Source organism: Oncorhynchus tshawytscha, linkage group LG02 (assembly GCF_018296145.1).
Source record: "Oncorhynchus tshawytscha isolate Ot180627B linkage group LG02, Otsh_v2.0, whole genome shotgun sequence".
Taxonomy (NCBI): Eukaryota; Metazoa; Chordata; class Actinopteri; order Salmoniformes; family Salmonidae; genus Oncorhynchus; species Oncorhynchus tshawytscha.
In genome coordinates this window covers 7,314,644-7,341,535 of record NC_056430.1, presented here as the reverse complement: position 1 = coordinate 7,341,535, position 26,892 = coordinate 7,314,644, and the positions used below count along the sequence as shown (strand labels likewise).

The window sequence follows — 26,892 nt, the reverse complement described above, 5'->3', positions numbered from 1 at the left end:
CTACTCCACTCTACTCTACTGTACTCTGCTCTACTCTGCTGAACTCTACTCTACTCTGCTGAACTCTGCTCTACTCTACTGAACTCTGCTCTACTCTACTGAACTCTGCTCTGCTGAACTCTGCTCTACTCTACTGTACTCTGCTCTGCTGAACTCTGCTCTACTCTACTGAACTCTGCTCTACTCTACTGAACTCTACTCTGCTCTACTGTACTCTACTCTACTGTACTCTACTCTGCAAAAAGAAGGAGTAAAGGAGGACAAGTTAAGCCACACATCCTCCTCCCCCTCTCTCTCTCCCTCCCTTCTCTTTATCTCTCTCCCTGCTTCACCCCTCTCTCTCCTTCCCTTCTCTTTATCTCTCTCCCTGCTTCACCCCTCTCTCCCTCCCTTCCCCTTATCTCTCTCCCTGCTTCTCCCCCTCTCTCTCCCTCCCTTCTCTTTCTCTCTCCCTGCTTCTCCCCCTCTCTCCCTCCCTTCTCTTTATCTCTCTCCCTACTTCTCCCCCTCTCTCTCCCTCCCTTCTCTTTCTCTCTCTCCCTGCTTCTCCCCCTCTCTCTCCCTCCCTTCTCTTTCTCTCTCTCCCTACTTCTCCCCCTCTCTCTCCCTCCCTTCTCTTTATCTCTCTCCCTGCTTCTCCCCCTCACTCTCCCTCCCTTCTCTTTATCTCTCTCCCCACTTCTCCCCCTCTCTCTCCCTCCCTTCTCTTTCTCTCTCTCCCTGCTTCTCCCTTCTCTTTATCTCTCTCCCTACTTCTCCCCTCTCTCTCCCTCCCTTCTCTTTATCTCTCTCCCTGCTCCTCCCCCTCTCTCTCCCTCCCTTCTCCCCCTCTCTCTCCCTGCTTCACCCCCTCTCTCCCTCCCTTCTCCCCCTCTCTCTCCCTGCTTCACCCCTCTCTCTCCCTCCCTCTCTCCCTCCCTTCTCTTTCTCTCTCTCCCTGCTCCTCCCCCTCTCTCTCCCTCCCTGTAATTAACCTGCTAGTGTGCCTATGGCAGCAGGCAGGGACTTCATTAGTTCGTCAGCTCAGGCATTGTTTCAGCACCCATCCACACACACACACACACACACACACACACACACACACACACACACACACACACACACACACACACACACACACAGCTCTGGCATTGTTTCACATAACACATTTTTCAATCACTTGGTATTAAGGCCGGTCCTTATCTCAGTAATAGGACTGGAGAACAGCCCACACAGGTTTATCAAACAGGGATTTAGCATTGAGATTATTAATGGTTTATTAAACAGGGATTTAGATTTGGGATTATTAATGGTTTATTAGACAGGGATTTAGATTTGGGATTATTAATGGTTTATGCCATTTTTACATTTTAATCATTTAGCAAATGCTCTAATACAGAGGAATTTACAGGTGCAATTAGAGTTAAGTACCTCGCTCAAGGGCACATTGACAACTTTTTCACCTAGTTGGCTCGGGGATTCGAACCAGCAACCTCTCAGTTACTGGCCCCAACACTCTTAAAAAGTAGGCTAAAAAGTACAATGCAATACACTTGGCATGTGCTATTGCTTCATTCATTGTCTGTGTGTGTAGACGACAGTACCTGATGTCAATGTCATGACTTTACTGACAGGAGTTGGGGGTACTAAGAGTTTCAAACAGACTATATGTTCTAAATGCTTTGTGTAGCGTCTCGTAACCTCTTGATAAATCCTCAACAGTCTTCAAAGCTTAAAGCGGGAATGTTGAAAACAGCTGTTTGAAATATTACAACATTTCTCCCCTTCAACAGCACGCTGTTGCAAAACGCTCCTCTCCTCAACTCAAACAAAACAACAAAAACAAAACAACAAAAACAAAACAACAATAACAAAACAACAAAACAACAATAACAAAACAACAATAACAAAACAACAAAACAAAACAACAATAACAAAACAACAATAACAAAACAACAAAAACAAAACAATAACAAAACAACAATAACAAAACAACAATAACAAAACAACAATAACAGCGGCCCCTGGTCGGTGGACAGTGGCGCTGTTTCCCTACCGTGGATTCCATCTTTAAAGGGACTGAACTATTTAATTATGTTAAATCAGACCCGCACACGACCATTAATCAACGTAGGTGTGGGAACAATCACAAAGTTGGAGCTGGGAAGTCACAGCGAGGGAAGAGGGAGGAAAGAGGGAGGACAAGATGGAGGAAACAAGAGAGGTGTAATGACATGAATGGAATCTTTTCTCTCTCTTTCTATCTCTGTCTTCCTCTCTCTCTCTACCCCTGTTTCTCTCTCTCTCTCGCTCTCTCACTCCTTCACTTTCTCTCCCCCTCTCTCTCTCTCTCCCCCTCTCTGTCTCCCCCTTTTCTCATCTTCCCCCTTTTCTAATCCAAGCTTTGCGACCTCTCAACATCACTAAACAGCGTTTAGATCTGGTGACACACACACACACGGACACACTACACACTACACAAACACACACACACACACACACACAACACACACCCAGTGCATTATCCCCTTCTATAATACAATGACAGCCACCATGACAGGGGCTGCTACAGTATTCCAGATATTCAGCCACAAGGTTTTTAAACCAATGAGAAAACAGAACTCAAACCAGAGAATGCTAATCCTGCTGCTCTGTTCTGTTCTGTTCTGCAGCTCAGGGTAATTAATCTGGTACTGCACGAGTCTCTTGGAAAAACACACACACACACACACACTGTAACGGCTCTCTTCTATCTCCTCCTCTGACGAAGAGGTAGAACAAGGATCGGACCAAAATGCAGCGTGGCTATTGCAATCCATGTTTATTAAATAATAAAGAACCACGAACTTACAAAAAACAATAAACGTAATGTGAAAACCGAAACAGTCCTATCTGGTGCAAACACAAAGACAGGAACAATCACCCACAAACACACAGTGAAACCCAGGCTACCTAAATATGGTTCCCAATCAGAGACAACGAGAATCACCTGACTCTGATTGAGAACCTCAGGCAGCCATAGACTATGCTAGACACCCCTACTCAGCCACAATCCCAATACCTACTAAAACCCCCAATACCACAACACAACACAAAATAACCCCATGTCACACCCTGGCCTGACCAAATAAATATATAAACACAAAATACTAAGACCAGGGCGTGACACACACACACACACACACACACACACACACACACACACACACACACACACACACACACACACACACACACACACACACACACACACACACACAGTACCTTCAGAAAGTATTCATGCCCCTTTGAGTTATTCCACATTTTGTTGTGTTACAGCCTGAAATTCAAAATGGACGAAAAATCTTTTTTTTTCTTTCTCTCTCACACATCTTCATAATGACAAAGTGAAAACACGTTTTTAGAAATTTTAGCACATTTATAGAAAATTACATACAGAAATATCTAATTTATATAAGTATTCACACCCCTGAGTCAATACATGTTAGAATCACCTTTGGCAGCGATTACAGCTGTGAGTCTTTCTGGGTAAGTCTCTAAGAGCTTTGCACACCTGGATTGTACTATATTTGCACATCAATATTTAAAAAATTCTTCAAGCTCTGTCAAGTTGGCTGTTAATTACTGTTAGATAGCCATTTTCAGGTCTTGCCATAGATTTTCAAGACAATTTAAGTCAAAACTTGAACGAGTTCACTTAGGAACATTCAATGTCATCTTGGTAGGTAACTCCAGTGTATATTTGGCCTTGTGTTTTAGGTTATTGTCCTGTTGGAAGGTGAATTTGTCTCCCAGTGTCTGTTGGAAAGCAGACTGAACCAGGATTTCCTCTGGGACTTTGCCTGTTCTTAGCTCTATTCCGTGTATCTTATCCCCCCCCCAAAAACACCATAGTCTGTGCCGATGACAAGCATTCCATAACAGCCACCACCATGCTTGAAAATATGAAGAGTGGTACTCAGTGATGTGTTGGATTTGGCCCAACATAACACATATTCAGAACATGAAGTTGATTTATATTTGCAGTTTTACTTTAGTGCCTTGTTGCAAACAGAATCTATGTTTTTGAATATTTTTATTCTGTACAGGCTTCCTTCTTTTCCCTCTGTCCCTTAGGTTAGTATTGTGGAGTAACTACAATGTTGTTGATCCATCCTCAGTGTTCTCCTATCACAGCCATTAAACTCTGTCATTTAGGTTAGTATTGTGGAGTAACTACAATGTTGTTGATCCATCCTCAGTGTTCTCCTATCACAGCCATTAAACTCTGTCCCTTAGGTTAGTATTGTGGAGTAACTACAATGTTGTTGATCCATCCTCAGTGTTCTCCTATCACAGCCATTAAACTCTGTCATTTAGGTTAGTATTGTGGAGTAACTACAATGTTGTTGATCCATCCTCAGTGTTCTCCTATCACAGCCATTAAACTCTGTCATTTAGGTTAGTATTGTGGAGTAACTACAATGTTGTTGATCCATCCTCAGTGTTCTCCTATCACAGCCATTAAACTCTGTCATTTAGGTTAGTATTGTGGAGTAACTACAATGTTGTTGATCCATCCTCAGTTTTTTCCTATCACAGCCATTAACCCTTGTGTTGTCTTAAGGGTAAAACAAAATGACTCACCACTATGTTTAACAGCAGAGAAAAACCCCTAAATCATATTATTTCAACTTGAAATGGGATGACTTTTCCTAGAGTGAACAACATCAGACAAAGTGAAACATCTCCTTTGTTAATATTTCCATTGAAGCTGTACACCACCAGGGTACAAAGATTGTCTTAGAGTCAATTTTGACGCGGCAGTTCTAAAATAATTTACACACCACAAAAACAGCAGCACATGCTACTGATTGAACTCAGCCAGCAGCTCCTGAAGAAGAAGATCACTATGGTTGGCACAGTCAGAAAGAACAAGCCTGAGCTCCCCCCTGCACTCTTCGCAACAAGGGGCCTTCTCATCAAAGTTTGCCTTCACCCCCACCACCACCACCAGTCTAGTTTCTTACCTCCCAAAGAGGAACAAAGAGGAACAAGAATGTGGTCGTCCTGAGCACACTGGACAAAATGGCTGAGATCCGTGATCGTGAGGATAGGAAGCCAGCCATCATCCTGCACTACAACCACAACAAAGGAGGTGTGGACAACCTGGAAAGGTGATTGGAACTAACAGCTGCAGGAGGATGACTGCCCGCTGGCCCCTGGTCATCTTCCATAACGTCATTGATGTGTCCTCATACAATGCCTTTGTGATATGGAACAAGATCAACCCTACCTGGATGCCTGATAAGCGGAACAAGAGCAGGGTGTTCCTGGAGCAGCTGGGAAAGGAACTTGTAACCCCACACATTCAAAGAAGGGAACGCCTCCCCCGCACAGCAGCCTCTGCAGCGCTTGTGAAAGCTGTTCAGGGGGCTAAATCTGATGCAGCTGCAAAGTCCATTCACACACACTTGCAAACTGTCCGACGTGCTAATTAGAGTTGATTGATTTATGTTCTTCACATTTTTGTTTTGTATCTATTATCTTATTTTATTCTTATTTATTGTTGTTGTTTATACACGTTGTGGTTGGGGGCAATGGTTAAACAAATGGGAGAAGACTAGTATTTTGTAGTTGAATTCCTCATTGTACAGTAATAAGAATATATCACTATGTTGCCAAAAAAGTTCAAGAACATTATTGTTTCCATAAAATAAAATGTTTCCAAAACGACTTTCTGCAAATTTCTGCTACTTTCTTAGCATATACAAGTGCTATCTCTTGCTAAAAAAAATGGGTTTACACCTTCAGCAATAATAATAATAAAGACCTCTGGCAGTCTCTATGGGGGTGCCACAGGGTTCAATTCTTGGACCGACTCTCTTCTCTGTATACATCAATGATGTTGCTCTTGCTGCTGGTGAGTCTCTGATCCACCTCTACGCAGACGACACCATTCTGTATACTTCTGGCCCTTTTTTGGACACTGTGTTAACAACCCTCCAGGCAAGCTTCAATGCCATACAACTCTCCTTCCGTGGCCTCCAATTGCTCTTAAATACAAGTAAATCTAAATGCATGCTCTTCAACCGATCGCTACCTGCACCTGCCCGCCTGTCCAACATCACTACTCTGGACGGCTCTTACTTAGAATACGTGGACAACTACAAATACTTAGGTGTCTGTTTAGACTGTAAACTCTCCTTCCAGACCCATATCAAACATCTCCAATCCAAAGGTAAATCTAGAATTGGCTTCCTATTTCGCAACAAAGCATCCTTCACTCATGCTGCCAAACATACCCTTGTAAAACTGACCATCCTACCAATCCTCGACTTCGGCGATGTCATTTACAAAATAGCCTCCAATACCCTACTCAACAAATTGGATGCAGTCTATCACAGTGCAATCCGTTTTGTCACCAAAGCCCCATATACTACACACCATTGCGACCTGTACGCTCTCGTTGGCTGGCCCTCGCTTCATACTCGTCGGCAAACCCTCTGGCTCCATGTCATCTACAAGACCCTGCTAGGTAAAGTCCCCCCTTATCTCAGCTCGCTGGTCACCATAGCATCTCCCACCTGTAGCACACGCTCCAGCAGGTATATCTCTCTAGTCAACCCCAAAACCAAATCTTTCTTTGGCCGCCTCTCCTTCCAGTTCTCTGCTGCCAATGACTGGAACGAACTACAAAAATCTCTGAAACTGGAAACACTTATCTCCCTCACTAGCTTTAAGCACCAACTGTCAGAGCAGCTCACAGATTACTGCACCTGTACATAGCCCACCTATAATTTAGCCCAAACAACTACCTCTTTCCCTACTGTATTGAATTTATTTATTTATTTTGCACCCCATTATTTTTATTTCTACTTTGCACATTCTTCCACTGCAAATCTACCATTCCAGTGTTTTACTTGCTATATTGTATTTACTTTGCCACCATGGCCTTTTTTTGCCTTTACCTCCCTTATCTCACCTCATTTGCTCACATCGTATATAAACTTGTTTATATTGTATTATTGACTGTATGTTTGTTTTACTCCATGTGTAACTCTGTGTCGTTGTATGTGTCGAACTGCTTTGCTTTATCTTGGCCAGGTCGCAATTGTAAATGAGAACTTGTTCTCAACTTGCCTACCTGGTTAAATAAAGGTTAAATATTATTATTATTATTATTTTTTAAATTTTTTAAATGATAATAATAATAATAAATCACTACCCGCCACCAAGTTTCTCCCTCAGGCACTGAGTCTGAGGTCCTTAAACTTCACCCCCAAAAATCATCTGGGTCAGATGGATCCATTCTTCTTTAAGGTTGAAGCTCCTATTATCGCCAAGCCAATCTCTGACCTTTTTAACCTGTCTCTCCTCTCTGGGTAGGTTCCTTGGAAGGCAGCCACGGTGCGTCCTTTATTTAAAGGAGATCAGGCTGATCCTAACTGTTACAGGTCTATTTCTATTTTGCCCTGTTAAATCAAAAGTGTTGGAAAAACTTGTCAATAATCTACTGACTGGCTTTCTTGATGTCAGTAGTACTCTCTCTGCTATGCAATCTTTTGATACGGTAGACCATTCCATTCTTGTGGGCCGTTGTATTGGTTTCTCTGAGGGGTCTTTGGGCTGGTTTGCTAACTACCTCTCTCAGAGAGTGCAGTGTGTAAAATCAGAACATATGCTGTCTCAGCCACTGCCTGTCACCAAATCAAATGAAATCAAATTATATTTGTTACCTAACAGTTAAATGCTTACATACAAGCCCTTAACCAACAATGCTTTAAGAAGTTTTAAGAAAAATAAATGTTAAGTAAAAAATAGATGAGTCAATTTAAAAAAAAAAGTAACAAATAATTAAACAGCAGCAGTAAAATAACAATAGTGAGGCTATATACAGGGTATTACGGTACAGAGTCAATGTGGAGGCTATATACAGGGTATTACGGTACAGAGTCAATGTGGAGGCTATATACAGGGTATTACGGTACAGAGTCAATGTGGAGGCTATATACAGGGTATTACGGTACAGAGTCAATGTGGAGGCTATATACAGGGTATTACGGTACAGAGTCAATGTGGAGGCTATATACAGGGTGTACCAGTACAGAGTCAATGTGGAGGCTATATACAGGGGTACTGGTACAGAGTCAATGTGGAGGCTATATACAGGGGTACTGGTACAGAGTCAATGTGGAGGCTATATACAGGGGTACTGATACAGAGTCAATGTGGAGGCTATATACAGGGGGAACTGGTACAGAGTCAGTGTGGAGGATATATACAGGGGTACTGGTACAGAGTCAATGTGGAGGCTATATACAGGGGTACTGGTACAGAGTCAATGTGGAGGCTATATACAGGGGGTACTGGTACAGAGTCAATGTGGAGGCTATATACAGGGGTACTGGTACAGAGTCAATGTGGAGGCTATATAGAGGGGGTACTGGTACAGAGTCAATGTGGAGGCTATATACAGGGGTACTGGTACAGAGTCAATGTGGAGGATATATACAGGGGTACTGGTACAGAGTCAATGTGGAGGCTATATACAGGGGGTACTGATACAGAGTCAATGTGGAGGCTATATACAGGGGGTGGCGGTACAGAGTCAATGTGGAGGCTATATACAGGGGTACTGGTACAGCGTCAATGTGGAGGATATATACAGGGGTACTGGTACAGAGTCAATGTGGAGGCTATATACAGGGGTACTGGTACAGAGTCAATGTGGAGGCTATATACAGGGGGTACTGGTACAGAGTCAATGTGGAGGCTATATACAGGGGGTACTGGTACAGAGTCAATGTGGAGGCTATATACAGGGGTACTGGTACAGAGTCAATGTGGAGGCTATATACAGGGGTACTGGTACAGAGTCAATGTGGAGGCTATATACAGGGGTACTGGTACAGAGTCAATGTGGAGGCTATATACAGGGGGCACCGGTACAGAGTCAATGTGGAGGCTATATACAGGGGTGCTGGTACAGAGTCAATGTGGAGGCTATATACAGGGGGTACTGGTACAGAGTCAATGTGGAGGCTATATACAGGGGTACTGGTACAGAGTCAATGTGGAGGCTGTATACAGGGGGTACTGGTACAGAGTCAATGTGGAGGCTATATACAGGGGTACTGGTACAGAGTCAATGTGGAGGCTATATACAGGGTGTTACAGTACAGAGTCAATGTGGAGGCTATATACAGGGGTACCGGTACAGAGTCAATGTGGAGGCTATATACAGGGGTACTGGTACAGAGTCAATGTGGAGGCTATATACAGGGGGTACCGGTACAGAGTCAATGTGGAGGCTATATACAGGGGTACTGGTACAGAGTCAATGTGGAGGCTATATACAGGGGTACTGGTACAGAGTCATTGTGGAGGCTATATACAGGGGGTACTGGTACAGAGTCAATGTGGAGGCTATATACAGGGGTACTGGTACAGAGTCAATGTGGAGGATATATACAGGGGTACTGGTACAGAGTCAATGTGGAGGCTATATACAGGGGTACTGGTACAGAGTCAATGTGGAGGCTATATACAGGGGTACTGGTACAGAGTCAATGTGGAGGCTATATACAGGGGTACTGGTACAGAGTCAATGTGGAGGCTATATACAGGGGTACTGGTACAGAGTCAATGTGGAGGCTATATACAGGGGTACTGGTACAGAGTCAATGTGGAGGCTATATACAGGGGTACTGGTACAGAGTCAATGTGGAGGCTATATACAGGGGTACTGGTACAGAGTCAATGTGGAGGCTATATACAGGGGTACTGGTACAGAGTCAATGTGGAGGCTATATACAGGGGGTACCGGTACTGAGTCAATGTGGAGGCTATATACAGGGGGTACTGATACAGAGTCAATGTGGAGGCTATATACAGAGGGTGGCGGTACAGAGTCAATGTGGAGGCTATATACAGGGGTACTGGTACAGAGTCAATGTGGAGGCTATATACAGGGGTACTGGTACAGAGTCAATGTGGAGGCTATATACAGGGGCACCGGTACAGAGTCAATGTGGAGGCTATATACAGGGGTACTGGTACAGAGTCAATGTGGAGGCTATATACAGGGGTACTGGTACAGAGTCAATGTGGAGGCTATATACAGGGGGTACTGGTACAGAGTCAATGTGGAGGCTATATACAGGGGTACTGGTACAGAGTCAATGTGGAGGCTATATACAGGGGTACTGGTACAGAGTCAATGTGGAGGCTATATACAGGGGGTACTGGTACAGAGTCAATGTGGAGGCTATATACAGGGGGTACTGGAACAGAGTCAATGTGGAGGCTATATACAGGGGGTACCGGTACAGAGTCAATGTGGAGGCTATATACAGGGGGTACTGGTACAGAGTCAATGTGGAGGCTATATACAGGGGGTACTGGTACAGAGTCAATGTGGAGGCTGTATACAGGGGTACTGGTACAGAGTCAATGTGGAGGCTATATACAGGGGTACTGGTACAGAGTCAATGTGGAGGCTATATACAGGGGTACTGATACAGAGTCAATGTGGAGGCTATATACAGGGGTACTGGTACAGAGTCAATGTGGAGGATATATACAGGGGGTACTGGTACAGAGTCAATGTGGAGGCTATATACAGGGGTACTGGTACAGAGTCAATGTGGAGGCTATATACAGGGGGTACTGGTACAGAGTCAATGTGGAGGCTATATACAGGGGTACTGGTACAGAGTCAATGTGGAGGCTATATACAGGGGTACTGGTACAGAGTCAATGTGGGGGCTATATACAGGGGTACTGGTACAGAGTCAATGTGGAGGCTATATACAGGGGGTACTGGTACAGAGTCAATGTGGAGGCTATATACAGGGGTACTGGTACAGAGTCAATGTGGAGGCTATATACAGGGGTACTGGTACAGAGTCAATGTGGAGGCTATATACAGGGGGCACCGGTACAGAGTCAATGTGGAGGCTATATACAGGGGTGCTGGTACAGAGTCAATGTGGAGGCTATATACAGGGGGTACTGGTACAGAGTCAATGTGGAGGCTATATACAGGGGGTACTGGTACAGAGTCAATGTGGAGGCCATATACAGGGGGTACTGGTACAGAGTCAATGTGGAGGCTATATACAGGGGTACTGGTACAGAGTCAATGTGGAGGCTATATACAGGGTGTTACAGTACAGAGTCAATGTGGAGGCTATATACAGGGGTACCGGTACAGAGTCAATGTGGAGGCTATATACAGGGGGTACTGGTACAGAGTCAATGTGGAGGCTATATACAGGGGTACCGGTACAGAGTCAATGTGGAGGCTATATACAGGGGTACTGGTACAGAGTCAATGTGGAGGCTATATACAGGGGTACTGGTACAGAGTCATTGTGGAGGCTATATACAGGGGTACTGGTACAGAGTCAATGTGGAGGCTATATACAGGGGGTACTGGTACAGAGTCAATGTGGAGGATATATACAGGGGTACTGGTACAGAGTCAATGTGGAGGCTATATACAGGGGTACTGGTACAGAGTCAATGTGGAGGCTATATACAGGGGTACTGGTACAGAGTCAATGTAGAGGCTATATACAGGGGTACTGGTACAGAGTCAATGTGGAGGCTATATACAGGGGTACTGGTACAGAGTCAATGTGGAGGCTATATACAGGGGTACTGGTACAGAGTCAATGTGGAGGCTATATACAGGGGTACTGGTACAGAGTCAATGTGGAGGCTATATACAGGGGTACTGGTACAGAGTCAATGTGGAGGCTATATACAGGGGGTACTGGTACAGAGTCAATGTGGAGGCTATATACAGGGGTACCGGTACTGAGTCAATGTGGAGGCTATATACAGGGGTACTGATACAGAGTCAATGTGGAGGCTATATACAGAGGGTGGCGGTACAGAGTCAATGTGGAGGCTATATACAGGGGTACTGGTACAGAGTCAATGTGGAGGCTATATACAGGGGTACTGGTACAGAGTCAATGTGGAGGCTATATACAGGGGCACGGTACAGAGTCAATGTGGAGGCTATATACAGGGGTACTGGTACAGAGTCAATGTGGAGGCTATATACAGGGGTACTGGTACAGAGTCAATGTGGAGGCTATATACAGGGGGTACTGGTACAGAGTCAATGTGGAGGCTATATACAGGGGTACTGGTACAGAGTCAATGTGGAGGCTATATACAGGGGGGGGTACTGGTACAGAGTCAATGTGGAGGCTATATACAGGGGGTACCGGTACAGAGTCAATGTGGAGGCTATATACAGGGGGTACTGGAACAGAGTCAATGTGGAGGCTATATACAGGGGTACCGGTACAGAGTCAATGTGGAGGCTATATACAGGGGTACTGGTACAGAGTCAATGTGGAGGCTATATACAGGGGTACTGGTACAGAGTCAATGTGGAGGCTGTATACAGGGGGTACTGGTACAGAGTCAATGTGGAGGCTATATACAGGGGTACTGGTACAGAGTCAATGTGGAGGCTATATACAGGGGTACTGATACAGAGTCAATGTGGAGGCTATATACAGGGGTACTGGTACAGAGTCAATGTGGAGGATATATACAGGGGTACTGGTACAGAGTCAATGTGGAGGCTATATACAGGGGTACTGGTACAGAGTCAATGTGGAGGCTATATACAGAGGGTACTGGTACAGAGTCAATGTGGAGGCTATATACAGGGGGTACTGGTACAGAGTCAATGTAGAGGCTATATACAGGGGTACTGGTACAGAGTCAATGTGGAGGCTATATACAGGGGTACTGGTACAGAGTCAATGTGGAGGCTATATACAGGGGGTACTGGTACAGAGTCAATGTGGAGGCTATATACAGGGGTACTGGTACAGAGTCAATGTGGAGGCTATATACAGGGGTACTGGTACAGAGTCAATGTGGAGGCTATATACAGGGGTACTGGTACAGAGTCAATGTGGAGGCTATATACAGGGGTACCGGTACTGAGTCAATGTGGAGGCTATATACAGGGGTACTGATACAGAGTCAATGTGGAGGCTATATACAGAGGGTGGCGGTACAGAGTCAATGTGGAGGCTATATACAGGGGTACTGGTACAGAGTCAATGTGGAGGCTATATACAGGGGTACTGGTACAGAGTCAATGTGGAGGCTATATACAGGGGGCACGGTACAGAGTCAATGTGGAGGCTATATACAGGGTACTGGTACAGAGTCAATGTGGAGGCTATATACAGGGGGTACTGGTACAGAGTCAATGTGGAGGCTATATACAGGGGTACTGGTACAGAGTCAATGTGGAGGCTATATACAGGGGTACTGGTACAGAGTCAATGTGGAGGCTATATACAGGGGTACTGGTACAGAGTCAATGTGGAGGCTATATACAGGGGTACTGGTACAGAGTCAATGTGGAGGCTATATACAGGGGTACTGGTACAGAGTCAATGTGGAGGCTATATACAGGGGTACTGGTACAGAGTCAATGTGGAGGCTATATACAGGGGGTACCGGTACTGAGTCAATGTGGAGGCTATATACAGGGGGTACTGATACAGAGTCAATGTGGAGGCTATATACAGAGGGTGGCGGTACAGAGTCAATGTGGAGGCTATATACAGGGGTACTGGTACAGAGTCAATGTGGAGGCTATATACAGGGGGTACTGGTACAGAGTCAATGTGGAGGCTATATACAGGGGGCACCGGTACAGAGTCAATGTGGAGGCTATATACAGGGGTACCGGTACAGAGTCAATGTGGAGGCTATATACAGGGGGTACTGGTACAGAGTCAATGTGGAGGCTATATACAGGGGGTACTGGTACAGAGTCAATGTGGAGGCTATATACAGGGGTACTGGTACAGAGTCAATGTGGAGGCTATATACAGGGGTACTGGTACAGAGTCAATGTGGAGGCTATATACAGGGGTACCGGTACAGAGTCAATGTGGAGGCTATATACAGGGGGTACTGGAACAGAGTCAATGTGGAGGCTATATACAGGGGGTACCGGTACAGAGTCAATGTGGAGGCTATATACAGGGGTACTGGTACAGAGTCAATGTGGAGGCTATATACAGGGTACTACTGGTACAGAGTCAATGTGGAGGCTGTATACAGGGGGTACTGGTACAGAGTCAATGTGGAGGCTATATACAGGGGTACTGGTACAGAGTCAATGTGGAGGCTATATACAGGGGTACTGATACAGAGTCAATGTGGAGGCTATATACAGGGGTACTGGTACAGAGTCAATGTGGAGGATATATACAGGGGGTACTGGTACAGAGTCAATGTGGAGGCTATATACAGGGGTACTGGTACAGAGTCAATGTGGAGGCTATATACAGGGGGTACTGGTACAGAGTCAATGTGGAGGCTATATACAGGGGTACTGGTACAGAGTCATTGTGGAGGCTATATACAGGGGGTACTGGTACAGAGTCAATGTGGGGGCTATATACAGGGGTACTGGTACAGAGTCAATGTGGAGGCTATATACAGGGGTACTGGTACAGAGTCAATGTGGAGGCTATATACAGGGGGTACTGGTACAGAGTCAATGTGGAGGCTATATACAGGGGGTACTGGTACAGAGTCAATGTGGAGGCTATATACAGGGGGCACCGGTACAGAGTCAATGTGGAGGCTATATACAGGGGTGCTGGTACAGAGTCAATGTGGAGGCTATATACAGGGGGTACTGGTACAGAGTCAATGTGGAGGCTATATACAGGGGGTACTGGTACAGAGTCAATGTGGAGGCCGTATACAGGGGGTACTGGTACAGAGTCAATGTGGAGGCTATATACAGGGGTACTGGTACAGAGTCAATGTGGAGGCTATATACAGGGTGTTACAGTACAGAGTCAATGTGGAGGCTATATACAGGGGGTACCGGTACAGAGTCAATGTGGAGGCTATATACAGGGGGTACTGGTACAGAGTCAATGTGGAGGCTATATACAGGGGGTACCGGTACAGAGTCAATGTGGAGGCTATATACAGGGGTACTGGTACAGAGTCAATGTGGAGGCTATATACAGGGGTACTGGTACAGAGTCATTGTGGAGGCTATATACAGGGGTACTGGTACAGAGTCAATGTGGAGGCTATATACAGGGGTACTGGTACAGAGTCAATGTGGAGGATATATACAGGGGTACTGGTACAGAGTCAATGTGGAGGCTATATACAGGGGTACTGGTACAGAGTCAATGTGGAGGCTATATACAGGGGGTACTGGTACAGAGTCAATGTAGAGGCTATATACAGGGGTACTGGTACAGAGTCAATGTGGAGGCTATATACAGGGGTACTGGTACAGAGTCAATGTGGAGGCTATATACAGGGGGTACTGGTACAGAGTCAATGTGGAGGCTATATACAGGGGTACTGGTACAGAGTCAATGTGGAGGCTATATACAGGGGTACTGGTACAGAGTCAATGTGGAGGCTATATACAGGGGTACTGGTACAGAGTCAATGTGGAGGCTATATACAGGGGTACCAGTACTGAGTCAATGTGGAGGCTATATACAGGGGTACTGATACAGAGTCAATGTGGAGGCTATATACAGAGGGTGGCGGTACAGAGTCAATGTGGAGGCTATATACAGGGGTACTGGTACAGAGTCAATGTGGAGGCTATATACAGGGGGTACTGGTACAGAGTCAATGTGGAGGCTATATACAGGGGGCACCGGTACAGAGTCAATGTGGAGGCTATATACAGGGGTACTGGTACAGAGTCAATGTGGAGGCTATATACAGGGGTACTGGTACAGAGTCAATGTGGAGGCTATATACAGGGGTACTGGTACAGAGTCAATGTGGAGGCTATATACAGGGGGTACTGGTACAGAGTCAATGTGGAGGCTATATACAGGGGGTACTGGTACAGAGTCAATGTGGAGGCTATATACAGGGGTACCGGTACAGAGTCAATGTGGAGGCTATATACAGGGGTACTGGAACAGAGTCAATGTGGAGGCTATATACAGGGGGTACCGGTACAGAGTCAATGTGGAGGCTATATACAGGGGGTACTGGTACAGAGTCAATGTGGAGGCTATATACAGGGGTACTGGTACAGAGTCAATGTGGAGGCTGTATACAGGGGTACTGGTACAGAGTCAATGTGGAGGCTATATACAGGGGTACTGGTACAGAGTCAATGTGGAGGCTATATACAGGGGGTACTGATACAGAGTCAATGTGGAGGCTATATACAGGGGTACTGGTACAGAGTCAATGTGGAGGATATATACAGGGGTACTGGTACAGAGTCAATGTGGAGGCTATATACACAGGGGTACTGGTACAGAGTCAATGTGGAGGCTATATACAGAGGGTACTGGTACAGAGTCAATGTGGAGGCTATATACAGGGGGTACTGGTACAGAGTCAATGTAGAGGCTATATACAGGGGTACTGGTACAGAGTCAATGTGGAGGCTATATACAGGGGTACTGGTACAGAGTCAATGTGGAGGCTATATACAGGGGTACTGGTACAGAGTCAATGTGGAGGCTATATACAGGGTACTGGTACAGAGTCAATGTGGAGGCTATATACAGGGGTACTGGTACAGAGTCAATGTGGAGGCTATATACAGGGGGTACTGGTACAGAGTCAATGTGGAGGCTATATACAGAGGGTACTGGTACAGAGTCAATGTGGAGGCTATATACAGGGGTACTGGTACAGAGTCAATGTAGAGGCTATATACAGGGGTACTGGTACAGAGTCAATGTGGAGGCTATATACAGGGGTACTGGTACAGAGTCAATGTGGAGGCTATATACAGGGGTACTGGTACAGAGTCAATGTGGAGGCTATATACAGGGGTACTGGTACAGAGTCAATGTGGAGGCTATATACAGGGGGTACTGGTACAGAGTCAATGTGGAGGCTATATACAGGGGTACTGGTACAGAGTCAATGTGGAGGCTATATACAGGGGGTACCGGTACTGAGTCAATGTGGAGGCTATATACAGGGGTGGCGGTACAGAGTCAATGTGGAGGCTATATACAGGGGTACTGGTACAGAGTCAATGTGGAGGCTATATACAGGGGTACTGGTACAGAGTCAATGTGGAGGCTATATACAGGGGCACCGGTACAGAGTCAATGTGGAGGCTATATACAGGGGTACTGGTACAGAGTCAATGTGGAGGCTATATACAGGGGTACTGGTACAGAGTCAATGTGGAGGCTATATACAGGGGGTACTGGTACAGAGTCAATGTGGAGGCTATATACAGGGGGTACTGGTACAGAGTCAATGTGGAGGCTATATACAGGGGTACTGGTACAGAGTCAATGTGGAGGCTATATACAGGGGTACTGGTACAGAGTCAATGTGGAGGCTATATACAGGGGTACTGATACAGAGTCAATGTGGAGGCTATATACAGGGGTACTGGTACAGAGTCAATGTGGAGGATATATACAGGGGGTACTGGTACAGAGTCAATGTGGAGGCTATATACAGGGGTACTGGTACAGAGTCAATGTGGAGGCTATATACAGAGGGTACTGGTACAGAGTCAATGTGGAGGCTATATACAGGGGGTACTGGTACAGAGTCAATGTGGAGGCTATATACAGGGGGTACTGGTACAGAGTCAATGTGGAGGCTATATACAGGGGGTACTGGTACAGAGTCAATGTGGAGGCTATATACAGGGGTACTGGTACAGAGTCAATGTGGAGGCTATATACAGGGGGTACTGGTACAGAGTCAATGTGGAGGCTATATACAGGGGTACTGGTACAGAGTCAATGTGGAGGCTATATACAGGGGTACTGGTACAGAGTCAATGTGGAGGATATATACAGGGGTACTGGTACAGAGTCAATGTGGAGGCTATATACAGGGGTACTGGTACAGAGTCAATGTGGAGGCTATATACAGGGGTACTGGTACAGAGTCAATGTGGAGGCTATATACAGGGGTACTGGTACAGAGTCAATGTGGAGGCTATATACAGGGGTACTGGTACAGAGTCAATGTGGAGGCTATATACAGGGGTACTGGTACAGAGTCCATGTGGAGGCTATATACAGGGGTACTGGTACAGAGTCAATGTGGAGGCTGTATACAGGGGGTACCAGTACAGAGTCAATGTGGAGGCTATATACAGGGGGTACTGGTACAGAGTCAATGTGGAGGCTATATACAGGGGGTACCGGTACAGAGTCAATGTGGAGGCTATATACAGGGGGGTACCGGTACAGAGTCAATGTGCGGGGGCACCGGTACAGAGTCAATGTGCGGGGGCACCGGTACAGAGTCAATGTGCGGGGGCACCGGTACAGAGTCAATGGGCGGGGGCACCGGTACAGAGTCAATGGGCACCGATTAGTTGAGGTAATTGAGGTAACCTGTACAGTACCGTTCAGAAGTTAGGGGTCACTTAGAAATATCCTTGTTTTTGAAAGAAAAGCAAATGTTCTGTCCATTAAAATTACATCAAATTGATCAGAAATATAGTGTAGACATTGTTAATGTTGTAAATGACTATTGTAGCTAGAAACGGCTTATTTTTTTGTGTAATATCTACATAGGCGTACAGAGGCCCATTATCAGCAACCATCACTCCTGTGTTCCAATGGCACGTTGTTAGCCACTCCAAGTTTATCATTTAATAATTAGAAAACCCTTTTGCAGTTATGTTAGCACAGCTGAAAACTGCTGTTCTGATTAAAGAAGCAATAAAACTAAACTGGAGCATCAGCATTTGTGGGTTCGATTACAGGTTCAAAATGGCCAGAAACAAAAAACGTTCTTCTTGTTCTGAGAAATGAAGGCTAGTCCAGGCTAGAAATGAAGGCTAGTCCAGGCTAGAAATGAAGGCTAGTCCAGGCTAGAAATGAAGGCTAGTCCAGGCTAGAAATGAAGGCTAGTCCAGGCTAGAAATGAAGGCTAGTCCAGGCTAGAAATGAAGGCTAGTCCAGGCTAGAAATGAAGGCTAGTCCAGGCTAGAAATGAAGGCTAGTCCAGGCTAGAAATGAAGGCTAGTCCAGGCTAGAAATGAAGGCTAGTCCAGGCTAGAAATGAAGGCTAGTCCAGGCTAGAAATGAAGGCTAGTCCAGGCTAGAAATGAAGGCTAGTCCAGGCTAGAAATGAAGGCTAGTCCAGGCTAGAAATGAAGGCTAGTCCAGGCTAGAAATGAAGGCTATTCCAGGCTAGAAATGAAGGCTAGTCCAGGCTAGAAATGAATGCTAGTCCAGGCTAGAAATGAAGGCTAGTCCAGGCTAGAAATGAATGCTAGTCCAGGCTAGAAATGAAGGCTAGTCCAGGCTAGTCTATGCGAGAAATAGCCAATGAACTGATGATCTCGTACAACGGCGTGTACTACTCCCTTCACAGAACAGCGCAAACTGGCTCTAACCAGAATAGAAAGAGGAGTGGCAGGCCCCGGCGCACAACTGAGCAAGAGGACAAGTACATTAGAGTGTCTAGTAACTGGCCTCAACTGGTCAATTCATTAAATAGTACACGCAAAACACCAGCCCCAATGTCAACAGTGAAGAGGCGACTCCGGGATGCTGGCCTTCTAGGCAGAATTGCAAAGAAAAAGCCATACCTCAGACTGTCCAATAAAAAGAAAAGATTAAGATGGGCAAAATAACACAGACACTGGACAGAGGAAGATTGGAAAAAAGTGTTATGGACAGACAAATCTAAGTTTGAGGTGTTCAGATCACAAAGAAGAACATTAGTGAGACACATAAAAAATGAAAAGATGCTGAGGAGTGCTTGACGCCATCTATCAAGCATGGTGGAGGCAATATGATGGGGTGGGAGATTTGTACAGGGTAAAAGGGATCATGAAGAAAGAAGGCTATCACTCCATTTTGCAACGCCTTGCCATACCCTGTGGACGGCGCTTAATTGGAGCCGATTTCTTCATACAACAGGACAATAACCCAAACCACAACTCCAAACTATGCAATGACTATTTAGCAAGGAAGCAGTCAGCTGGTGGTCTGTCTATAACAGAGTGGCCAGCACAGTCACTGGATCTCAACCCTACTGAGCTGTTGTGGGATCAGCTACTGTATGGTAGGTAAGAAGTGCTCATAAAGCCAAACCAACTTGTGGGAGGTGCTTCAGGAAGCATGGGATGAAATTTCTTCAGATTACCTCAACAAATTGACAACTAGAATGCCAAAGGTCTGCAAGGCTGTAATTGCTGCAAATGGAGGAAACTGATTATTTATTTTATTTAAAAATCACTATTTACATCCTTGTCATCATCTTTACTATATTTGCTATTCATTTTGCAACTCATTTCATGTATGTTTTCATGGAAAACAAGGACATTTCTAAGTGACCCCAAACCTTTGAACAGTAGTGTACAGTAGTGTACATGTAGGTAGAGTTAAAAGGACTATGCATAGATAATTCACAGACAGTAGCAGCAGCGTAAAAGAGGGGATGGCTAGCCCTTTGATTAGCTGTTCAGGAGGCAGTACCCCAAGGCTCGATCCTAGGTCCCACGCTCTTCTCAATTTACATCAACAACATATCTCAGGCAGTAGGAAGCTCTCTCATTCATTTATATGCAGATGATACAGTCTTATGCTCAGCTGGCTCCTCCCCGGAGTTTGTGTTAAATGCTCTACAACAAAGCTTTCTTACTGTCCAACAAGCTTTCTCTGCCCTTAATCTTGTTCTGAACACCTCCAAAACAAAGGTCACATGGTTTGGTAAGAAGAATGGCCCTCTTCCCACAGGTGTGATTACTACCTCTGAGGGTTTAGAGCTTGAGGTAGTCACCTCATTCAAGTTCTTTGGAGTATGGCTAGATGGTACACTGTCCTTATCTCCGCACATATCAAAGCTTTAGGCTAAAGTTAAATCTAGACTTGGTTTCCTCTATCGTAATCACTTCTCTTTCACCCCAGCTGCCAAACTAACCCTGATTCAGATGACCATCCTACCCACGCTAGATTACGGAGACATAATTTATAGATAAGCAGGTAAGGGTGCTCTCGAGCGGCTAGATCTTCTTTACCATTTGGCCATCAGATTTGCCACCAATGCTCATAGGACACATCACTGCACTCTATGCTCCTCTGTAAACTGGTCATCTCTGTTTACCCGTCACAAGACCCACTGGTTAATGTTTATTTATAAAACCCTCTTAGGCCTCACTCCCTAGTATCTGAGATATCTACTGCAGCCCTCATCCTCCACATACAACACCCGTTCTGCCAGTCACATTGTGTTAAAGGTCCTCAAAGCACACACATCCCTGGGTCGCTCCTCTTTTCAGTTCACTGCAATTAGCGACTGGAACGAGCTGCACAACAAACACTCAAACTGGACGGTTTTATCTCCATCTCTTCATTCAAAGACCCAATCATGGACACTCTTACTGACAGTTGTGGCTGCTTTGTGTGATGTATTGTTGTCTCTACCTTCTTGACCTTTGTGCTGTTGTCTGTTTCCAATAAAGTTTGTACCATGTTTTGTGGTGCTACCATGTTGTGTTGCTGCCATGTTGTGTTGCTACCATGTTGTTGTCATGTTGTGTTGCTACCACTCTGTGTTGTCATGTGTTGCTGCCATGCTATGTTGTTGTTTTAGGTCTCTCTTTATGTAGTGTTGTGATGTCTCTCTTGTCGTGATGTGTGTTTTGTCCTATATTTTTAATTTTTAATCCCAGCTCCTCCCCCTGCAGGAGGCCTTTTGCCTTTTGATAGGCCGTCATTGTAAATAGAAAATGTGTTCTTAACTGACTTGCCTAGTTAAATAAAGGTTAAATGATTTCATGCCAAATAAAAACAATTTAAAAGTTGGGTATTGGGTGTAGTCCAGTGAGGCAAAATGTTAATTTATTTAAATTCCGTCTGGAACACAACAAAATGTGGGAAAGGTCAAGGGGTGTGAATACGTTCTGAAATCACTGTACACATATACAGATATACACTAAGTTGACTGTGCCTTTAAACAGCATGGAGAATTTCAGAAAATGATGTCATGGCTTTAGAAGCTTCTGATAGGCTAATGTACATAACTTGAGTCAATTGGAGGTGTACCTGTGGGTGTATTTCAAGGCCTACCTTCAAACTCAGTGCCTCTTTGCTTGACACTATGGGGAAATCAAAAGAAATCAGCCAAGACCTCCACAAGTCTGGTTGATCCTTGGGAGCAATTTCTGAATGCCTGAAGGTACCATGTTCATCTGTACAAACAATAGTATGCAAGTATAAACACTATGGGACCACACAGCTGCCATACCGCTCAGGAAGGAGACACGTTCTGTCTCCTAGAGATGAACATACTTTGGTGTGAAAAGTGCAAATCAATCCAAGAACAACAACAAATGACCTTGTGAAGATGCTGGAGGAAACATGTACAAAAGTATCTATATCCACAGTAAAACGAGTCCTATATCAACATAACCTGAAAGGCCGCTCAGCAAGGAGAAGCCACTGCTCCAAAACCGCCATAAAATAACCAGACTACAGTTTGCAACTGCACATGGGGACAAAGATCTGACTTTTTGGAGAAATGTCCTCTGGTCTGATGAAACAAAAATAGAACTGTTTGGCCATAATGACCATTGTTATATTTGGAGGAAAAAGGGGTAGGCTTGCAAGCCGAAGAACACCATCCCAACCGTGAAACACTGGGGTGGCAGCATCATGTTGTGGGGGTGCTTTGCTGCAGGAGGGACTGGTGCACTTCACAAAATAGATGGCATCATGAGGAAGGGAAATTATGTGGATATATTGAAGCAACATCTCAAGACATCAGTCAGGAAGTTAAAGCTTGGTCGCAAATGGGTCTTCCAAATGGACAATGACCCCAAGCATAATTACGAAGTTGGCTTAAGGAAAACAAAGTCAAGGTATTGGAGTGGCCATCACAAAGCCCTGACCTCAATCCCTTAGAAAATGTGTGGGCAGATCTGAAAAAGTGTGTGCGTACAAGGAGGCCTACAAACCTGACTCAGTTACACCAGCTCTGTCAGGAGGAATGGGCCAAAATTCACGGAACTTATTGTGGGAAGCTTGTGGAAGGCTACCCGAAACGTTTGACCCAAGTTAAACAATTTAAAGGCAACACTACCAAATACTAATTGAGTGTATGTAAACTTTTGACCCACTGGGAAAGTGATGAAAGAAATAAAAGCTGAAATGAATGATTCTCTCTACTATCATTCTGACATTTCACATTCTTAAAATATAGTGGTGATCCTAACGGGCCTAAGACAGGGAATTTTTACTAGGATTACATGTCAGGAATTGTGAAAAACTGAGTTTAAATGTATTTGGCTAAGGTGTATGTAAACTTCCAACTTCAACTTTTTGTCTTGTGTCTGACGTTTAGCTTGTTTGATTGCGTTGGGGAGGGAATAACTACACTGTCTATATTCTGCCATATTACCAGTCGCTTTGCCATTGTTAAATGCGATGGTTTGCACTTTCAGTTGCGCACGAATGCTACCATCTATCCACGGTTTCTGGTTAGGGTAGGTTTTAATAGTCACAGTGAGTACTACATCTCCTATACACTTCCCTATGAACTCAGTCACCATATCTGTGTTTGTGTCTAGATTATTTTCGCACGCTACCCGGAACATATCTCAGTCCACATGATCAACAATCCTGAAGTATGGATTCCGATTGGTCAGACCAGCATTGAATAGTATGAAGCACGGGCACTTCCTGTTTGAGTTTCTGCCAATAGGACGGGAGGAGTAAGATTAAGTTGTGGTCAGATTTGCCGAAAGGAGGGCAGGGGAGGGCCTTGTAAGTATCCCATTTGAATAGCAATGGTTGAGAGTCTTAGTCGGGCAAGTAGGACAGTCAACATGTTGATAGAATTTTGGCAGCCTAGTCCTCAGATTTGCGTTGTGAAAATTCCCAGCTACAATAAATGCAGCCTCAGGATATGTGGTTTCCAGTTTGCATAAAGTCCAGTGAAGTTCTTTGAGGGCCGTGGCCGTGGCGATGACAGAGTAGAATTCTCTTGGGAGATAATACGGTCGGCATTTAACTGTGAGGTACTCTAGGTCGGGTGAACAAAATTACTTGAGTTCCTGTATGTTCCTAGAGTTACACCATGAGTCGTTAATCATTAAAACACCCCCCCCGCCCTTGTGCTTCCCGGAGAGACAATTATTCAGATGGCTCTCCGGAAAGAAATCCTTGCTCTAAGCTCATCAACTTTGTTATCCAAAGACTGAACATTAGCAAGTAATATATTCGGAAGCGGTGGGTGGTGTGCGTGCCTCCTAAGTCGAACCAGCCGGCCGCCTCAAGTGCCTCTCCTCTGCCGGCGATGTTTTGTGTCAGGCTCTGGAATAAGTTCAATTGTTTTGGGGAGACTGAACAAATGATCTGCTCATTAAAGTCATATTTCTGGTCGTAATGCTGGAAGTTCTGGTGAGTTTACCACAGCTCTAATAGTTCTTCCCGGCTGTATGTAATGACACAAAACATTTCCTGAGCTAATAATGTAAAAAATAGTATATAAAAAAAACAAAATACTGCAAAGTTTTCTAAGAGCTAGTCGCGATGCTGCCATCTCCTTCGGTGCCATCTTCACAAGGGGAGGGTTTGGCAAGAGGAGGGATTTCCTTGTCCCATCGCGCTCTAGCGACTCCTGTGGCAGGCCGGGCGCAATGCACGCTGACACGGTCGCCAGGTGCACGGTGATTCTCCGACACATTAGTGTGGCTTCCGGGTTAAGTGGCATTGTGTGAAGAAGCTTTGTTGGGTCATATTTCGGAAGTATTTCGGAGGACACATGGCTCTCGACCTTCGTCTCTCCCGAGTCCGTATGGGAGTAGCAGCGATGAGACAAGACTGTAACTATCAATTGGATACCAAGAAATTGGGGAGAAAAAGGGGTAAAAGTATATATATTTTTTAAATTAGTAATAAAATAAAATAAATACAAAGGCTTCAAGGGAAACAAAAAACTGTGGTACAGGCCTTGTGTTCTCCCTGGAACATGTAGCATTTACCGTGTAGCGTGTAGCGTGTACCAACCCATGCAAAGATATGATATAATCCTCACAGTAACATAACATAGTGTACACACCAACACAAAGCCAAGAACCATGATACAGTAGGAAAACATTTTTGAAGATGTTTAATTCTGGGAGAACTGCTACAGTATGTACAGTGTATAGTGAAGGATACCAACGGGACCTGACATGTTCTTACTTAATCCTTAAATCATGTTGAAGATGGAACTGAATAGAAGTGAACTGAATCAAAGGTAACTGAATAGAATGGAACTGAATAGAAGGGAACTGAATAGAAGGGAACTGAATAGAAGGGAACTGAATAGAAGGGAACTGAATAGAAGGGAACTGAATAGAAGCGAACTGAATAGAAGGGAACTGAATAGAAGGGAACTGAATAGAATGGGACTGAAATAACACATAACAGTGTCTAGAGTTTACTATATACTGTATCTCTATGGTTTAACCACACTACTGAATAGAGCCAGTCATAAACTATCGGTGCATAGCCAGTGACAATAAATAGAATCTGCATCTTTTACTGCCCTAACATCAGATGATTGTGCATGTCTAGTGCAGCCTTTTGCATAAGCTGACCCACATAGAAGGCATGAATCAGATCCTGTAAGATACTGCCTGTCTGGGTGTATCAGAGACCTCTTATTCTTCCACACATTGAGGGCTGGGAGCGTTGTTCTGCTCTGCTCTGCTCTGCCCTGCTCTAGTTTGCTGTGTTCTGCTCTGCTCTACTCTGATCTGCTATGCTCTGCTCTGCCCTGCTCTACTGTGCCCTAATCTAGTCTGCCTTGCTCTACTCTGTTGTGTTCTGTACTGCTCTACTCTAATCCGCCCTGATCTGCTCTGCTCTAGTCTGTCCTGCTCTAGTCTGCTCTAGCCTGCCCTAGTCTGCTCTAGTCTGCCCTGCACTAGTCTGCTCTAGCCTGCCCTAGTCTGCTCTAGTCTGCTTTAGCCTGCCCTGCACTAGTCTGCTCTAGTCTGTCCTGCTCTAGTCTGCTCTAGCCTGCCCTAGTCTGCTCTAGTCTGCCCTGCACTAGTCTGCCCTGCTCTAGTCTGCTCTAGCCTGCTCTAGTCTGCCCTGCACTAGCCTGCTCTAGTCTGCTCTAGCCTGCCCTGCTCTAGTCTGCTCTAGCCTGCCCTAGTCTGCCCTGCACTAGTCTGCTCTAGCCTGCCCTGCTCTAGTCTGCCCTGCTCTAGTCTGCCCTGCACTAGTCTGCTCTAGCCTGCCCTGCTCTAGTCTGTCCTGCTCTAGTCTGCCCTGCTCTAGTCTGTCCTCCTCTAGTCTGTCCTGCTCTAGTCTGTCCTGCTCTAGTCTGTCCTGCTCTAGTCTGTCCTCCTATAGTCTGTCCTCCTGTAGTTAGTCTGTCCTGCTCTAGTCTGTGTTCTAGTCTGTCCTGCTCTAGTCTGTGTTCTGGTCTGTCCTGCTCTAGTCTGATGTGCTCGAGTCTGTCCTGCTCTAGTCTGTCCTGCTCTAGTCTGTGTTCTAGTCTGCCCTGCTCTAGTCTGTCCTCCTCTAGTCTGATGTGCTCTAGTCTGTGCTCTAGTCTGTCCTGCTCTAGTCTGATGTGCTCTAGTCTGATGTGCTCTAGTCTGATGTGCTCTAGTCTGTGTTCTAGTCTGTCCTGCTCTAGTCTGTCCTGCTCTTGTCTGTGTTATAGTCTGTCCTGTCCGTCTGATGTGCTCTAGTCTGTCCTCCTCTAGTCTGTCCTCCTCTAGTCTGTCCTCCTCTAGTCTGTCCTCCTCTAGTCTGTCCTCCTCTAGTCTGTCCTCCTCTAGTCTGTCCTCCTCTAGTCTGTCCTCCTCTAGTCTGTCCTCCTCTAGTCTGTCCTGCTCTAGTCTGTGTTCTAGTCTGTCCTGTCTGTCTGATGTGCTCTAGTCTGGTGTGCTGTAGTCTAGTTCTCTAGATAATCCACTGCAGA

General features: G+C 45.2%; 1 protein-coding gene across 1 annotated transcript in view; it reads right to left on the bottom strand.

Annotated features, from left to right (window-relative positions):
• The window catches only part of LOC112236857 (glutamate receptor-interacting protein 2), a 100,370-nt gene that overhangs the window by 72,846 nt on the left and 632 nt on the right, over positions 1–26,892 (bottom strand). The gene's annotated exons all lie outside the window — the stretch shown is intronic.